The 16,914-nt window shown below is 38.1% G+C and overlaps 1 long non-coding RNA gene across 2 annotated transcripts; it reads right to left on the reverse strand.

The window, feature by feature from the left end:
* Positions 1-221: 221 nt before the first annotated feature.
* Positions 222-13,526, reverse strand: LOC130454306 (uncharacterized). 2 transcript variants are annotated; one of them, XR_008911974.1, is made up of 4 exons: positions 12,652-13,526; positions 8,256-8,342; positions 7,240-7,415; positions 222-950 (listed from the first exon to the last, which is right to left on the reverse strand). It is a non-coding gene; the product is annotated as an uncharacterized LOC130454306 (long non-coding RNA). The 2 variants fall into 2 exon arrangements; XR_008911973.1 differs by lacking the exon at positions 222-950 and adding an exon at positions 5,864-6,232.
* Between the last annotated feature and the right edge of the window lie 3,388 nt (positions 13,527-16,914).

Consider the following 16,914-nt stretch of genomic DNA (forward strand, 5'->3'; position numbering starts at 1 on the left):
GTCAAGCAGTGCGCTTCCATCCTGAGGTCCTAAAAATCCAGGTAGAAAGAGCTCAGGGCTTTCGCAGGATAGTAATGTTATTTTTAATCTATTTATTGAGTATCATGAAAGAAAGCTACAATGAGTTCAGTAACACCTTTTAATGAATGTGAAATAACGAAATTTATAACACAAAAGTATTTGAAAAATAATAATGTACATATACACAAGACATTAGCTTATTGAGTTATATTGTATATTTTGTAGGCAGTTACTAAATAAATTACAAAAGGACAATCCCTGGTAAAAGTATATATTCTTGAATCCTTTGCTGTAACTTTCTATAGTGCCCTAGGAGGCTACAGGCTACATCTTTGAATAGTCATTACCTCTTTGTTTTATAGATAAAAAATGGAGACATGGAAAGTTGAAATAACTTGAATCATAACATGTAGAGGATGATTGGGACTTTGTCTTTGGCAAGTCTGTCATCCTCTTTCTTGTCCAGCCTGTGCGTCATCATATTCCAGGGTCCCATTGGCCATCATGCCTCTTCAAAGACCCATCTTCCCTCAAACATCTATAAGAAAGTTTATTTTCACTGCCTGACTTGGGAACCCATTTCGGGAACAATGGCAGAAGCGGTCTATGTGTGCCAGCCTTCTTAGTAGCCCCCATGATCTTATGGTCTCCAACTCTCCTCACTACCCCCTTTCACCCTGAATTAGAGGCATTTGCCTAATGTACCAGAATTCCTACTTCTGGCTCCATCAAGAACTAGAATGTTGGTCTCCAGTGTGCTCTTTCTACCCCACTCCAGGGGTAGAACTCCAGTTCTGGGCCACAGCCTTTCCTTTTTCGTATTCCTGCATTTCTGGGGGCACTTACTTCTTCCCTTAGCTCAGAAGGTAATCTCTGTTTAGAATATCCATGTCTGGTCTTCAGTGTTTTCTGTGATATTTTGTTTTGGACTAAAGAATGGAAGAATTAAAAGAGAAGCATTAAAGCGAACTTTAGAACATTTCTGTTCTAGTTAATCAGGGATAGAGTTTTTCATATATTTCTCATCAAATTTGTGACAGCAGAACTGGTTTAGGACTGGGTAATTGATTGTTTGATTTTTATCATGCTGAGAGGCCTGGAAATATTTCGTTGTATTGATTAAGGACTCAGCATTTCTGTACAACACAGATTGTTTGCATTTCTGGCAGGCTCCCAGAATAATGGTGTAATCGTCTTGAAATAATCTAACAATCACATTTTCTAAATTAAGTCAGGTATCGATTTTTATTTTTATTAAATTTTCTTCTCAGTGTAGCTGAGGAAGAAGTCTCCCCAATCATTTCCCCCCTGAGGGAGCACAGTTTACAATGTCACTGCCTATTTTCTGGAAGCCTCCCTCCTCCTCCTTCTTCTCCAGTCTGGAAGCAGAACCTAGTTTCTATCCTAGGATCAGCAGAACGTGACTAAAATTAAATGAACACGAACTGTTTGAAATGCTAGGAAAGGTTCTTAAAAAATAATTTGGTTCCATAAAGAAAGCTTGTAGGAAACAAATCCCATGTTTACCTTTAATCTGGATTCATTAGCTATTTTGGTATGTTAACTTCTTAGATCCTTGAAGGTCTTTTAATTATTTCCAATTATAAAAAATATGAGAGGCAGATAGGTGGTACATTGGATAAAGAACCAGATCCAGAGTCAGGAGGACCTGGGTTCCAATCTGGCCTCAGATGCTTCCTAACTATGTAAACCTGGGCAAATCACTTAATCCTGTTTGCTTAGCCCTTATCTTTCTGCCTTACTAACATAAAAAGTAAGAGTTTTTAAAAAGAAGATGTAAACAAGAAAATTGACAATAAACAATTCTATATATGAAGCAGCCCACAGAAAGAGGATTATATGTGAAATCAGTGGATATATTAAAGACAGATTGCTTAAAATATATGTATGTGTGGGGTATATAATTAAAGGTGGTAGTAGCAACATTGCCTTGTTTTACAGTTTCTGTTTCTTAATTTCCTTCTGTTTTCTTCAGCTCTTTTTTACAAACATTTAATTGACATTTTTCTTTCTTTTCTTTTTTTATCATTGTCACTAAATTTTTACACTCCTTAACTTATCTCAACCCAAACAAAACCCTCTTGTAAGAAACAAGTATAGTCAGGAAAAAAACAAATTTGTATTATCTTTGGCCATGGACAATAAGTCCACCAATAAGTAGGAATCATACTTTATCAACAGACTTCTAGAGTTCTAATTGGTCATTGCATTGATCAAAGTTCTTGAGTCATTCAAATTTATGGGTTTTTTTGTTTGTTTGTTTTTTATAAACCTTTACCTCTGTCTTGGAGTCAATATTGTGTATTGGTTTCAAGGCAGAAGAGTGGTAAGGGCTAGGCAATGGGGGTCAAGTGACTTGGCCAGGGTCACACAGCTGGGAAGTATCTGAGGCCAGATTTGAACCTAGAACCTCCCATCTCTAGGTCTGACTCTTGATCCACTGAGCTACCCAGCTGCCCCCCAAATTTTAGTTTTTTAAGCTCTTTTATTTTCTCATTTACCAAATTTGTTAACATTTACAATGCTTTTTGATCATTGTATAAATAGTTCTCTTGATTCTAATTCCTTCACTCGGTATCACTTCATACAGGCCTTTCCAGTTTTCTCTGGTATAATAATATTGTTCCATTCATTAATGCTAATTGTTTTGTCATTCCCCAATTTATGAACACTTCCATATTATTAGTTGTGCGATCAGACAAAAATTGAAGGTATAAAAATATTTATACATATTAATCCCCTGCTTTGATTTCTTTGGAGTATAGGTCTGCTAGTAATATCATTGGGGCAAAAAGTAAATGAGGTAATTGAGTGTCTTTGGGATTATAGCTCTGAACTGCTTTCTAGAATGGCTAGACTTAATTCAGAGTTCCATCAATTATGCATTAATGTTTGTCTTCCCATTTGATGAGGCTCAGACCTTTTTATTAGTGTCCTATTCTTCATGACCCCATTTGGAGTTTTCTTAGCATAGATGCTAGAATGGTTTGCCATGTTCTTCTTCAGCTCATTTTATAGATGAGAAAACTGAGGCAAACAGGGTTAAATGACTTGCCCACAGCATCGCACAGCTAGTGTCTGAGGTGGGATTTGAACTCAAGTCTTCTGACCCAACACTCTTTCCACTGTACCACTAGCTGTCCACAGGCTCTCCAATAATTGTCATTTCCCTTTATTTGGTCATTTATGCCTATTTGATCAGTGTAAAATGGATCCTGGGAGTTATTTTTAATTGTCATTTCTCTTATTAGCAGTTATTTAGATCATATATACATATTGTTATTGTTTAGATATTTTTCCCACAAGAACCACCTATTCATATCATTTAACCATTTGTCCATCAGGAAATCATACTAGCTCCTAAATAATTCTCTATATATCTTTGATATCAGATCTTTATAAGAGAGATTTGCTGCACCAACATTTCCCCTACATAATTATTTGCAATTGCAGTGATTTCATTTGTGCAAAATTTTTAATTTTGTTATCCAAAAAGTCAGTTTTAGCTTTTGTGATCACCTCTCTTCTTTATTCAGTAAAAAACTTACCCTATTCAGTCTTGACAAAATTATTTCCTATTCTCTAATTTTTTTCCTGATATGACCATTTATATATATCTACATGGAGTTTAGTAGGTAATAATGTCTAAAATCTTGATATCAATTTAATTTCTCCCAAGCTTTTTTTTTAAAGATTTTGCAAAATAGTGAGTTATCCCAGTAGCTTGTTTACTTGAGTTTAAAGAGTATTATGCTAGAAGTTCAATTACTTCTGGATGTTTTGTGTCTGTTCTATCAATTCTTCTATTTTTTTAACTGGTAGTAAATTGTTGTTGTGATTCCTGCATTGGCGAATAACTTGAGAACTTGTACTGCTAAGCATATTTCCCTTGAGATTCTTGATCCTTTGTTTTTCTAGGGGATTTAAAAAATTTTTATTTTATGAGTAATATAATTAGCCAAAAAATTTCCAGTAATTTTGTCTTATTTCATCTTCATATATTTTTAGTTCTTTTGTCATTTTTTCATTGTTAATAATTTGACTTATCTTTCTTTCTTGCTTTCTCTCTTTTTTTTTTTAAACTCTTACCTCCTGAAGAAGTGCAGTAAGGTCTAGCAATTGGGCCCAGAGTCACACAGGAAATGTCTGAGGTTCTACAATTGAACCCCAAACCTCTCATCTCCAGGCCTGACTTTCTGTCTACTGAGTCCCCTAGCTGTTCCAGCTCCTCTTTCTTTTTATCAGAATAGCTAATGGTCTATCAATTATACTAGTTTTGGGGGGAAAGCTCCTACTTTCTTTTATCAACTCAATAGTTTCTTTGTTTGCTATCTTGTTTTGTTTTCAGAATTCCACTTTTATATTTAAGTTTTTTCGTTCCTTGCTCCTTTTTAAAGTAGCATATGCCAATTTTGATGTATTTCCCACCTTCTTTTGTTGAAAGTGTTTAGAGATGTAAATTTTCTCCTATCAGCTGTTTCAGCTACATTCTAAAACTTTGGATGGGTTCTCTCCTTATATTCACTCTTTAAAACTCAATCAGTTGTTTCTATGATTGCTCTTTGACTAACCAACTAACATAATAATCTCAAAGGAATTAAATCAGTGTTCATTCAAGTTTGGATTCTTTCTCCATATGCCTTTTATTTTATTGTATTTTATTATATTATGGTAAGTATAAAGAATATGTTTGGTATTTTACTTTTATTTTTGTTTATGAAGCTTTTATGCTCCAGCACATGATTTTTTTTGTATTTTTAAAATATTTTGTATTTGAATTTTTGTAAAGGTTAGCTAAACCAACTGAGAAATATGCATATTCCTTCTTATATCTATTCTATAGTTACTGTATTATCAATTCCCCCCCCAATTCTATTCAAAATCTTCACTTTTCCCCTTCATTTATCACTATATTAGGTTTGTCTATTTTAAAAGTTCCCCAGCTATTATACTTTTGTTATTTATTTCTCCCTGTAATTCAATCAACTTTCCTTTCAAATAGTTGATGTTATGACATTTGGTATATTTATATGCATATATATATATATATACATGTAATTAAATGATACTGATATTATTTCACTACCTAGTGTCTTTATTCATCATATAGTTTCTCTGCTTAAATCTTTTAATGATATTTTTACTCTTCATTATTTGAGTTCATGACTGCTACCCTTGCTTCTTTGTTCAATACCAAGTGCTATAGAAATGCTAGCAATTACCTCATTTTATCCTCACCACTACCCTGGGAGGAAGGTGCTGTTCTTATCCTTATTTTACAAAAGGTTAAATGACTCACCCAGGGTCACAGGACTAGTAATAGTCCCAGAGAGAGGATTTGAACTGTTTTTTCTCACTCCAGGACCTGCCCTGCACAAGCAAGCTCTCCAAGGTCTCGTTTATGAGCCCAGAGATCCAACTTGTTTTCTCCCACACTCCACGGGCAACAAAGTAGACTTTGGTCTATTGGATACGTTCAAGGGATACAAAGATTAAACCTTCTGCTTTGTGAGGCTTCCCCTGGACCATTCTCTGTGCTCTTTCTCCTTTTCCCCCATCAGAGGGATATACTTTTACTTTTCTTTTGTATCCCAAGTACTTGGCGAGTGTCTGCATTTAATTAACACAGAAAATTGTCTATCTCTCAAGGTTGTTATGAAGTGCAATGAGAAAGCATAGACAAACTTGAAAGCCCAGTGTAGGGCTTTAATTACTGTTCAGTTTACAATGGATAGAACATTGGTCCTGCCTTTGCAGGACCTCTTTAGGAAGAGCTGAGTTTAAGTTCTGTAGTAGTCACTTCTCCAGCGACCCTGAGGAAGTCACTTTGATGCTTCCTGCCTCAGTTTCCCCACCTATAAAATGAGGACACTAATCGTGCCTACCTCGTCCAAACGAGATAATATTAGTAAGGGTTTTTGTAGACCTGAAAGTGCTCTATAAATGCTCCCGATTATTATTGCAAAGGAAATAATAACAATAATGATACCCATCTTTGTACAGTGCCTTGCTCCTTACAAAGCTCTCTCACAGAGATTATCTCATTTATTATGGACACACACACAAAAAAAAAAAACCATTAAAAAAGCTGATCTAGAAAACAAGTGCCTTCATGCTGTAACTTTCACTCCCTTGGGCAGTCTTGGCTGTTTCCCTGGAATAAATGCGTGACGGTGGGGAATGTTCTGAGCTGTTAGGAGAACACAGAATGTCAGTGACCGGAAAACCTGGCCAGCTTGGAATTTCCTGGAGAGGGCAGCAGGAGGAACAGCTCCCCCAGGTGGAGCGCAGTCCCTGGCTTGGTCGCTCAGGAGTGCCCCACCAGGAATGGAGAGGATGCTCCCAGCACCGGGGACAGTGGCTTTGGCTTGAGGCTCTGAATCGGATGGGCATATTTGTGAAAGGAGGACATGTGAGGATCATGCCCTCAGCCTTCTAGAATAGCCTCGGAGGATAAAAGAGAATTGAAGAAGGTAGATCGTGGAGGGCCTTCATGGAGACAAGACAAGTCACAGGCTCATTTATCGATGAGAAAGGGCAATAATTTCAGATTATACCCTTGTCATCATTCAACGAAAACGCTTAAAATGTCAGAGCTTAATTATGTCTCTGATAAAAAAGCATAGGAGGCTTTCTGTGTAGGATCAAGATTAATTTGCATTTTGGAGGGCATGGGATGTGGAAGGGGAAATGTCACCCATCGACAGCCACCAGGAATAGCGGCGCGGCTTGTCCCCGAGTCTGTGTTTGCCCTTTTGCCTGTACACCTTCCAAAGGTGCGGATCTATTCAAATATTAGGCGGGGGGCTTTGCAGACTCTCCTGGCAGGAGAGAGATTTATGAACAATGTTAAGTATTCTGCAGCCCATGCCTGTATCCTTTCCTGAATCCTAATGAGTCCCGGGCTTCCTAGCGGACCAGAGAAAGATGTTTGGGCTCCCCGTTGAGCAGTCCCACACCAAAGAAAGGACTGGGAGGTGAAATAAGGCTCTAATATGGCCCGAGCTTTTAAGACACCCTTTGTCCCAGGTTTCCCATCAGCATTTAGGTAAGCACTGGGAAATGCACCCCTAACAAAGGGATGGATGGATGTGACAATCCAGGAAGAGATGGCAACAAGGGACATGTGTTGGAATTCCCATTATTAAGAAAATCCATCCTCTCTCATTTGCATTGCTTTTTTGTTGTTGAAATTACCTTATTGCAGATCCTGTTGGACCTATTGCTGAAAGAAAGGCAGCTGTGCTTGCTCACTAACTGCCTTCTGGCATTGTCACTGCCCACCAGAGAGAAATGTTCCCGCTCTTCTTCTTGGTCTTCTTGACTGACTGTTCTCTGCCCTCTCCTTTTCCCATGTGAACTGGACAATGGACCTAAACCAAATAAATCAATGAATGAAAAAGGATTCAAGCGTTTCTATGTGCCCAGGACCAGAGATACAAATAGACAGTATTTTCCACCAAAGGTTTCCTATATTGATGAAGTCATGGGTTCAATCAAAAAATAAAACAGATTCTAAGTGACCTGGAAGCACCAGATTCATTGTGATTTCTTAGCCAAGCATGCTGGTAAACCTTTAACAGTGGGGTCTCTGATGGGGGGAATTATGTATTCTGCGGACTTTTCAGTTTAATCTGCATATTCGCATTTTTCCATCCATTTCATAAATCTGGACAATGAACAAAACCGTAAGCCGAGCCCTGAATCCCAGCCTTTGCCAATTTTGGAGATGTATATACTTAGGCTGAAAATTTGACAATCAGCTCTCCCGCAACCCTTTACAGTGTGGGGGGCATCTACAGTAATGACTTCTGGTCTCAAGACATACTAGAAGAAAATAAAGGCTTTTGTCTAGTTTGCCTGTAACTAGTACAGGGATTGAAAATGTGACTTTTCTGCCTCAGTTTTATTACTGCCTTCCAGCTGCCCATTTAAAAGCCGGAGCATGATAATGACTTCTTTTGGCTTTTGCAAAATGTCACCGGTTCTATTTAGCTCATAGATCACCTTCCGCAAGGCTACAACTTCTCTTCTAAACATTGCATTAATCGCTTAAATGTCTAACAGCATGAGTTATAATCTTGGCAGCCGAATGGTTTCTCCTTTTGGCACCTTTCCCCCTCTCGTATTATTACAGAAAAACCAAACAAATACTTCACAGTGGACGCTTATGTCATATCCTTAGGGTTCAAATAATCCCACTCTGTTTTTACCTGTCTTCTAGGAGGCTCACTGCGTGTGGAGGCATTAACTCATTCCTCTCCCAACGTGCTAAGGAGGCAGCAATAGACTGTGGCTGTCTGGGGGAGAGAAAGACATTATTGTATTCTGCAGCTCACTCTGACTGGGCAAAGGCAGTATGGCGGGCTGGTGTGAGGACTGAACCAGGAGCCAGGAGACCTGGGCTTTTCCCCCCATCCCCGCAGGTGATCTTAACCGCTCTTAGTCTCACTTTCCTGATCTGTAAAGAAAAATAAAAGCAGATGGACTAGATCAGGGGTTTTGAACCCGGAGTCCATGATTTTGGTCGTTTTTATTTTATTTTTTCATTTTTTTAAACCTTTACTTCCTTTGCTAGTAAAACTCCAGGACAAAAGAGCAAGGTCTGGGCAAACAGGGCTCATGTGACTTCTCCAGGGTCACAAAGCTAGGAAATGTCTGAGGCCAGATTTGAACCCTGGTCCTCCAGACCCCAGTCATGGTTTTCTATCCACTGAGCCACCTTGCTGCTGCTATGAATTTGTTTTCACATGTAACTATTATTATCTTAATTATTATTATTTTTAATTTATATAAATTATATCACTATTTATTATATAATTGTGTAAAATTAACTAATATGTAATATATATAACTAATATCAATTATTATTTTAGATTTATATAAATCATATTTATTGTATAATTAATTACATAAAATTAACCATTTTATAATATGGTTATATATAACTATTTTTATATGTAACTATTATTAACATATAACTATTATTATCATCAGTCATTCAATCATGGTCAACTCTTCATGACCCAGTGGGGTTTTCTTGACTAAAGTTATTGAAATGATTTGCCATTTCTTTCTCTACTGGATTAAGACAAACACAGGTTAAGTGATTTGCCTAAACAAGTCAGTAAACGTCTGAGATCGATTATGAATTCAGATTTTCCTGACTCCGGGCTCTGTTTTCTAGCCATTGAGCCACCTAGCTACCTCCTAATCCAAATTCAAATCCTGCCTCAGTCATTTACTAGATGTAGGATCTTGGGCAAGTCACTAAACCTCTGTTTGCCTCTGTTTTCTTATCTATAAAATGGAGATAATAACTCATACATAATGATTATTATCATATTATTTATGACAAATATTATTTATTTATTATTATATAATATATTAAAATAAATATAATAAAAAATAAAATATTATATATAATATATTAAAATAAATCATTAATAAAAATCTACCTCTAAGAATTGTTGTGAGTATTAAATGAGAGAATAATTGTAAAGTGCTTAGCACTGTGCCTGTAACATAATAAGCACTATATATAATGCTAACCATCATTTTTATATGCATTATACATATATATATATTTATTAATTTAAAATAATTCATCCCCTTGTCTATGTATATATGTAAGTATGGGTGGATATATTTAATGCATTTAAAAACATGATCCTGGGAAGGATGGGCTCCACCAAACTGTGAAAGAGTCCATCACACACACACACAAATTACACACCTCTAAAATCATGGGGTATTCATGGATAATGGCTATGCAATATTTGGCAAACCTTAAAGCACTGTATAAATGCCAGTAGTTGTTGCTGGTGGTGGTGATTGTTGTTGTCCTCAGCCTATGGCCTCCCATAGTCCTCCAGTTTCATGATGACTTCATTCCCTAAGTCTCTACTACCAAATGCCTGCTGGGCTCCAGCAATGTTTATAGAGCAACCCAAGGGTGGGCTGGCCAATGTTTAACAACCCAGCATGCCCACACACACTTTTTAGTTTCCTTTGCAGTATTAGCACTTTAAGAAGTCTAGACAATCAACAAAACAAAACAAAAATAATCAAACCCTGATTTTAGGGATTGGAGATTTCTGAGTTGTAAACGTTCACAATGAAAAATCACAGTTGGTTCTCAAAAGCCATTTGAGCTATCTCCAACATACCCCTCCCAGGGTGATTGCTAATGTTTCTTCAAGCTCTGAACTTCTGTAACATGCCTTGGCATTTAGAAACACCCTGGGGCATAACCTTGGGAGTCCTAGACTTGGGGATCTGAAGACCTGGGTTCAAGCTTCACTGTGACCCTGGACAAGTCTTTTCTCTCTGTGGGGTTTTCTTGGCAAAGATACTGAAGTGGTTTGTGATTTCCTTCTCCAGTGAATGAAGGGAGACCGAGATTGTGATTTGCCCAAGAGCACTCAGCTAGTGACTGTCCAAAACTGGATCTGAACTCAGGTCTTCCTGACTCCCAGCCCATCACTCTGTGTCTGCTCTTCTGGACTTCAGTTCCCAGCCTCCCACTTTCCTTCTCAAGTTACCTGCTGAGGTGGGGAGGATATATGTTTTGGGTGGCCCCACTTCTCTCTCTCTTCATCTGAACGTGTTTTGTGGAAGTGGTGTGAGGTGAGGCAGGAGAATTTACTTCTGTGATCTTCTTTTTGTTAGATAATTAGGTTTTTATTTATTCTACTTCAAGTGATTATTAATAAACTTTATAAAATTAATACTTGGAGTTGCTGGACATTAAATTAAATCTTACCACTCTATCCACTGAGCCACCTAGCTAGCTTCTCTTTTGAAGGGCATACTGGTGAGTAAAGAAATAATGGGGAGAAAAAAATTTTTGATTTAAAAGATTTAAGAGATTGCACAGGCTAATAAACATAGAAATATTTCCACCTTTATTTAGGGTGCTAGGACATATGGGAGCTATGTTTTTAGATCTGACCCCAAAGAAAATCCTTCTCTCTCAGGAAAAACACTAGAAGGGATAGGTATAAGCAGCCTGTTTTCTAGGCTTGGCTGAATTATCCATGTAATAATATGTACTATGTAACAATCCATGTACTGTCTGATGTGTAAAGTCTGTAAGTCTGTGAGTTTTTCAGTGCCCTGTTCCACTTAGTCCAGACTTTAGGCAGAGAGAAGGGAGGGAATAGGTTCTTCTAGAGCTCTTTAATTTGTCTCAGCAGTCAAGGCAAAATGCAGAGGGGTGGAGGGGGGTAGAGGGGACATGAGTACAAGCCCAGAATACCAAAAACCCAGAAGGACCGAGGTTAGGCTCACCAGAAAGGCAGCTGGGAGTCATAGTAGAGTTCCAGCACTGAAGGCTGGAAGACCTGAGCTCAAATCTGGCTTCAGAAATGAATTAGCTGTATGAGTCTGGGAAAATCACTTACCCTCTCTCATCCTCAGTTTATTCATCTGTAAAATGGGGATAATAATAACCCCAACTTCCAGAGCTGTCAGAAGGATAGGCTGATATTTGTATTTCACTTTTCAAACTTTAAAGAGCTATAGAAATGCAGGCTGTTGTTCTCCTTAGAATAAACACAAACCATAGACTGAACAAACAGCTGAGTCCCCCATGTAAAACTGTGGGGCAGAGGACATCTCCAAAAACTGAGCTATGAGTCAAAAAACATACTAATCCTATGGTATTAGCCAAAAGTCAGAGAGATGATCAGGTATGACAACAGCAATTCGTATAAGCCAGGGGGGCAATGAAAGGAATGGGGCAAATGACCGAAGCACTCTACTATATGACAGTTGTCCTTGCTCAGGGACGAAGCCTAGCCCAGTCTTTCTGTCCCATCCCCCTTCCCCTCCCCACCTTCTCTTCCCCATTGTTTTCTTTCTTGGGCTGAAGGTAGGAGGAACCTAAGCATAAATCTCTCTGCCTGGATGTCACATTGCCCAAATGAGCAGAATAATTGTTTCGTTGACTTCATTTGGTGTCCATTCCACTTGTCATAGTCTTTCCTGAGCTGTTCAGCCATCTGTCCAGTTCAGTTTCATTCAAAGCATTTTGCTTACAGAATAGGCCCAGCTAGGTATTGGAGACCTGGAGAGCTAACCTGAGCCCTGCTCTCGAGGTGTTTGTGGCCTGAGAGAGGAGAATAATGACAAGCCCGGAGAAATGGGCTCGGTGCCAAGCCCTGAGAACAAGGACACATCCTTTTCAGCCAAGTGGAGTAGGCGTGTGCTGGCTCGCACCAGCTAGTGGGCACTGAGTCCTTAGAATTTTGTGCCCTTGAACTACATTTCCCAGAATCCCTTTCCTTTCGTCCCCACATTACTTCCTTTTACCTTTTGTATAAAAGGGTTTAACTCCACCTTCTCTCTCTCTTCTCCCACTTTCAAGGTTCAGGAAACTTCTTTTTACTCAGGCTATCGCTTTCCTCTACTTCAAGTGATTACTAATAAATCTTTACAAATATCATGCTTAGAGTATTGGATATTAATTTTTAGACTTACAGCACAATAGATGGACTGCTGGGTATGGAGTCAGAAAGACCTGAATTCAAATCCAGACTCAGAAACTTATTGGCTGTGTAGCCTTGGGGAAGTTACTTAACCTCTATTTTTCCTCAGCTTCCTTACCTTTAAAATGGGGATAACAATAGCACCTCCCTCCCAGGATTGTTGTGCAGCTCCAATGAGATAATAACTCTAATGCACCTGGAACACAGTAGACACCATTTAAATGTTTATCCTGATGATGATGATGAGTTAGCTCATAGAAGGGATTGATGAATTTTCAGTGTCAGCATTTACATCCTGGAAATCAACAAACACTAAAAATTGGGCTTGGTTTATTGTTTGTCAAGCCTTAAGAAGGTAATAGGGAAAATGTGTGAATCTAAAATTGCTCAGACTATACCTTAGAAAATTTGGTTAAGCTATTCTCCATTTTAAATAATGGAGGTACTTGATCAGGAATGTATTGGGAATTTTAACATTACTCCACCCATACTTAGCCATGATTTACTTTAGAGGAAGAAAAAGTTGTAAAATTCCTTACTGAACAATGAAAAGTCCCCAACTCATACTTATAGTGAAGCAAAAACCCTAAGCTAGGTCTACTTTTAGATCTAATACAAAAGGGTGCTAAGTACCTATAAAGGTTAAATTAATCACTAAAAGGGTCAAACAACTTACAAAAGGCAAGAGGTGTGAAGTTTTTGTCTACTCAGAAAAGGTGATAACAAAAGAAGATGTGAACTAAGAATGGTCAGTCCTGGGAAAAACATCTACTGTGATTGGTAGATGTGAAAATTTAGGGGAGGTGACATAAGAGAAATTTCTCTTTAAAAGGAGCTGGCTCTCTGAACTTAGTGGGAGTTTGGAGTTAGTTGGAGGAGCTGGATCTCTGAACTCAGTTCAGGAGTTGAGGATTTCAGTGAAGGACTGGAGTTTTGCTTTAAGACAATCTTGTGGTAAGTGCTTAAAGACTAACTAATATCTCTTAAGACTCATGGCCTAGGCCCTTCATACTATTTACTCTCTACTCTCTCTCCCTTTCCTTAATTCCTTCATTTGTATTAATTAAAATCTCCATAAACCCAGCTGACTTGGGTATTTTCATATTTGCGAATTTTTCCCATGGCGACCACTTATTTTTTATTTAAATCAACACTAACAATTATCTTTACAGTTTTGGCAATTCACAGTCTTAAAACCCACATTTTCCCAGTCACAAATGTTAATTCAGATTAAACTTAAAAGAGTATCATAGGGGAGGTCCTGGGTTCAAATTTTACCTCAGACACTTCTTAGCTATATGACCTTGAGCAAGTTATTTAACCCCCATTGCCTAGCCCTTACCGCCCTTCTGCCTTGGAACCAATACACAGTATTGTTTCTAAGAGGGAAGGTCAGGATTTTTTTTAAGTGTCATGCATACCTTTTTTTTTCCCCAGAGAGGTGATTCTTAAACATTTACCTGCATATCCATAGGAGTGAAGATTCATCAGGAAAGAAGGGAATTTATCTGGAAGAAATCAGGCTGTAAAAGCCTAGATTAGTACTTAAAGGAAATTCTTCAACAGATAGAAAGAAGGAAGTATTCCATTTAGAGATAATAGAGTAAACGAAGACATCGATATAAGAGAAGAAGAAGGGATAGAGAATAGATCAGATTATCCGGAGTATAGAATACATGAAGTATTTAATATAAGATGAGCATGTGGGGTGAACTCATGGAACCTTTAATGCCAGTATCAGCAGTTTTTATATTATATATTAGGCAATGAGTGCAGATTTTTTAAGAGGAAGAACAATGTGATCATCAGAGGATGCCACACTTAAGTATTGAAAAATTCCACCTTTGAAACAAATAATGCTATAGTACAATGTGCATTGATAGAAATAACTTCTGATTGACACAGGGATGGGAGTGATCAATGTCAAGGTAGGAATTTAGTTGTCCCTTGAAGGAGAACTAGAATTTCTTGTTAGGCAATGCTTGTTCAGTGATTTGCCCATGGTCACGTGCTAGGAAGTGTCTGAAGTTAGATTTGAACACAGGACCTTCCACCTCTAACCCTGGCTCTCTGCTGCCCTCTAAAATTTCTTTTTTAAAGCTTTTACACTGGAGTCATAATCTATTCTAATACCCACCATACCCAGGACCTCACCAGCATACTTTCCCTGATTAAATCCCTGTTTCTGTGCAGAGTGAGTTCATACAATGCAGTTGCCACATAGGTTGATCCCCTAAAATTCACCTCCAAAGGTAGCATTGCTGCTGGTTGAATCCTAAACTCAGCTACCTCTGGATTAGAAGCAGAAAAAAATTCACCATCCAGCACTGATACTAGAAACTTGCCTTTCAAAACTCATAAAGCCTTACCTTCAAACTTCCTAAAACACACTGAAAACCTAAAACCCCGCCACCTAAAATACCAAAACCAGTGGCAAAGCATTGAATGGATGTGGGTATTCCCAAGCCCATGTGTCAGATTCAGATGGAAAGGACAGAAGGTCTTTCCTTAGAGTATTGTCTCTCACCGTCATTCACCATTAGTCAGGAAGAAGTCATGTGAAGAGGAGTCCAACCAAAAGAGAAGGGTTGGATTTAATTAAGTGATTTTGGAAGGACGGAGAGATGACATGAACTTTACATGAGTAGGGTCCTGGAGAGTACTGTAAGTAATGGAAAATAAGTTAGAACTGGATGCATTACTTCCTTAAATACAAAATTAAAATATTCAGCTTGCTCAAAACAAAGTTTTCAGATGTTTTACTTATTTATTTATACATTCATTCATTTTATAAGAGGACTGAAATGGAGAGATGACAGATTGTGGTTGGAAAAGCCTTGATTTTGGAATCAGTAGACTTGTGTTTGAATCTTAGATTTACTAAATCTACTTGAATGATTTGGGGCAAGTCATATAACTTCTCTTGGCCTCAGTTTCATCATTTTCACATGAAAGGGATTAAACCAACTAGTTAGATATCTTTTTTTAAAAGTCCCCTTCCTCTAAAAGTAGTAAAGAAATCAATGGAGAAAACATGCAGTTTGCTGTTAGATAAGAAGAAAACCAGGAGGGTGGAGTTTCTAGGGAGAGGGGAAGAAAGAAAATAAGAAAAACATCAATTATAGAGCCTACTATTTGTCGGGCATTATGCTAAGGGCTTTACAATTTTGGTCTCATTTGATACTCAAAATAACCCTGAGAGGAAGGTGCAATTATTATCCTCATTTTATAGCTGAGTAAACTGAGGCAAACAGAGATTGAGTGACTTTTCCAGGGTTACAAATCTTAGAAGTGTCTGAAGTTAGATTTTAACATAGGTCTTCCTAACTCCAGACCCAGCACCAACCAACCACTTGGAAATTTCCTAAGAAGGTAGGAAGGTAGAGAGCATGAAGGAAGAAGGACTAGTGAACAATAACAATAACAGAAAGTCCAGAAAGGTCAGAGAAGGTAACGATTGGTTAAAGGCTATTTCACTTAGCAATTAAAACATTGTTGGTGAATTTCCAGAATGAAATTTCAGGGGATAAAGGAGGTACTAAGTCATATTGTCCAGAACTGAGAGGCAAGTGGGTCAGAAGAAACTGGAACCAACAATCTTGTTTATCATTAAGAGGGAGGGAAGTTGGAGTGCTAGTTCAAGAGGATGGAGGGAAGGTGTTCTTTCATTTTGTTAAAATATAACATTTGTAGACAAAGCTGAAGGGACAAGGAGAGAGGAAAATATTGAAGTTGCTAAAAGAAAGGAGGTGGTTGATGGGCTAAGTACAAGAGGCCAGGGAGGACCCGAATTCTGAGACTGGAAAAGAATTCTGTCATCCTAGGGCAGATCAGTGTATGGAGAAGCAACACAAGGCAGTCCTAAGAGATTGGTGAAGAACGTCATTGTTATTATGGTAAGCCTTTGACAGGCAAATATGTTAGCCTTGGTCAAAGGGTCAAAGCAAAGAATACTTGGTGAAAGCCATAGTCTTCTCCAATGCACTTGAGAATCTATACACAGAAAAAGGAAATTGCAAACACTCCATTTTTCTAAGACAGAGGTGGTATAATGCAGTATTGAATATATTGAGGTCAGGAGAGATCTGAATTATGTGGCTTTTGCTGAGAGGAGACTAGACTGATGTTGAGAGGAAAGGGAAAAGAACCAGACCATTCTTTATGGAGGAAATGAATTTGTCATGAGTTTTCCTTGTACTCTGTCCTAGTTCTGTGCCCTTTTCACCATTTTGAAAAATGGTACAAGATGATAAGGTAGAATGGTAGAATTTGAGGTATCTTCTGGGCTGTATAACAGAGTAAAGTTGACTTTTCTGGAAGGGGATCAAGCCTGTGACCTGGGTCTCACTGGCACCCTGCTTTAACCAAATGAGTGAAGCAG

This window comes from Monodelphis domestica, chromosome 5 (assembly GCF_027887165.1).
Source record: "Monodelphis domestica isolate mMonDom1 chromosome 5, mMonDom1.pri, whole genome shotgun sequence".
In the NCBI taxonomy this organism is placed as follows: domain Eukaryota; kingdom Metazoa; phylum Chordata; class Mammalia; order Didelphimorphia; family Didelphidae; genus Monodelphis; species Monodelphis domestica.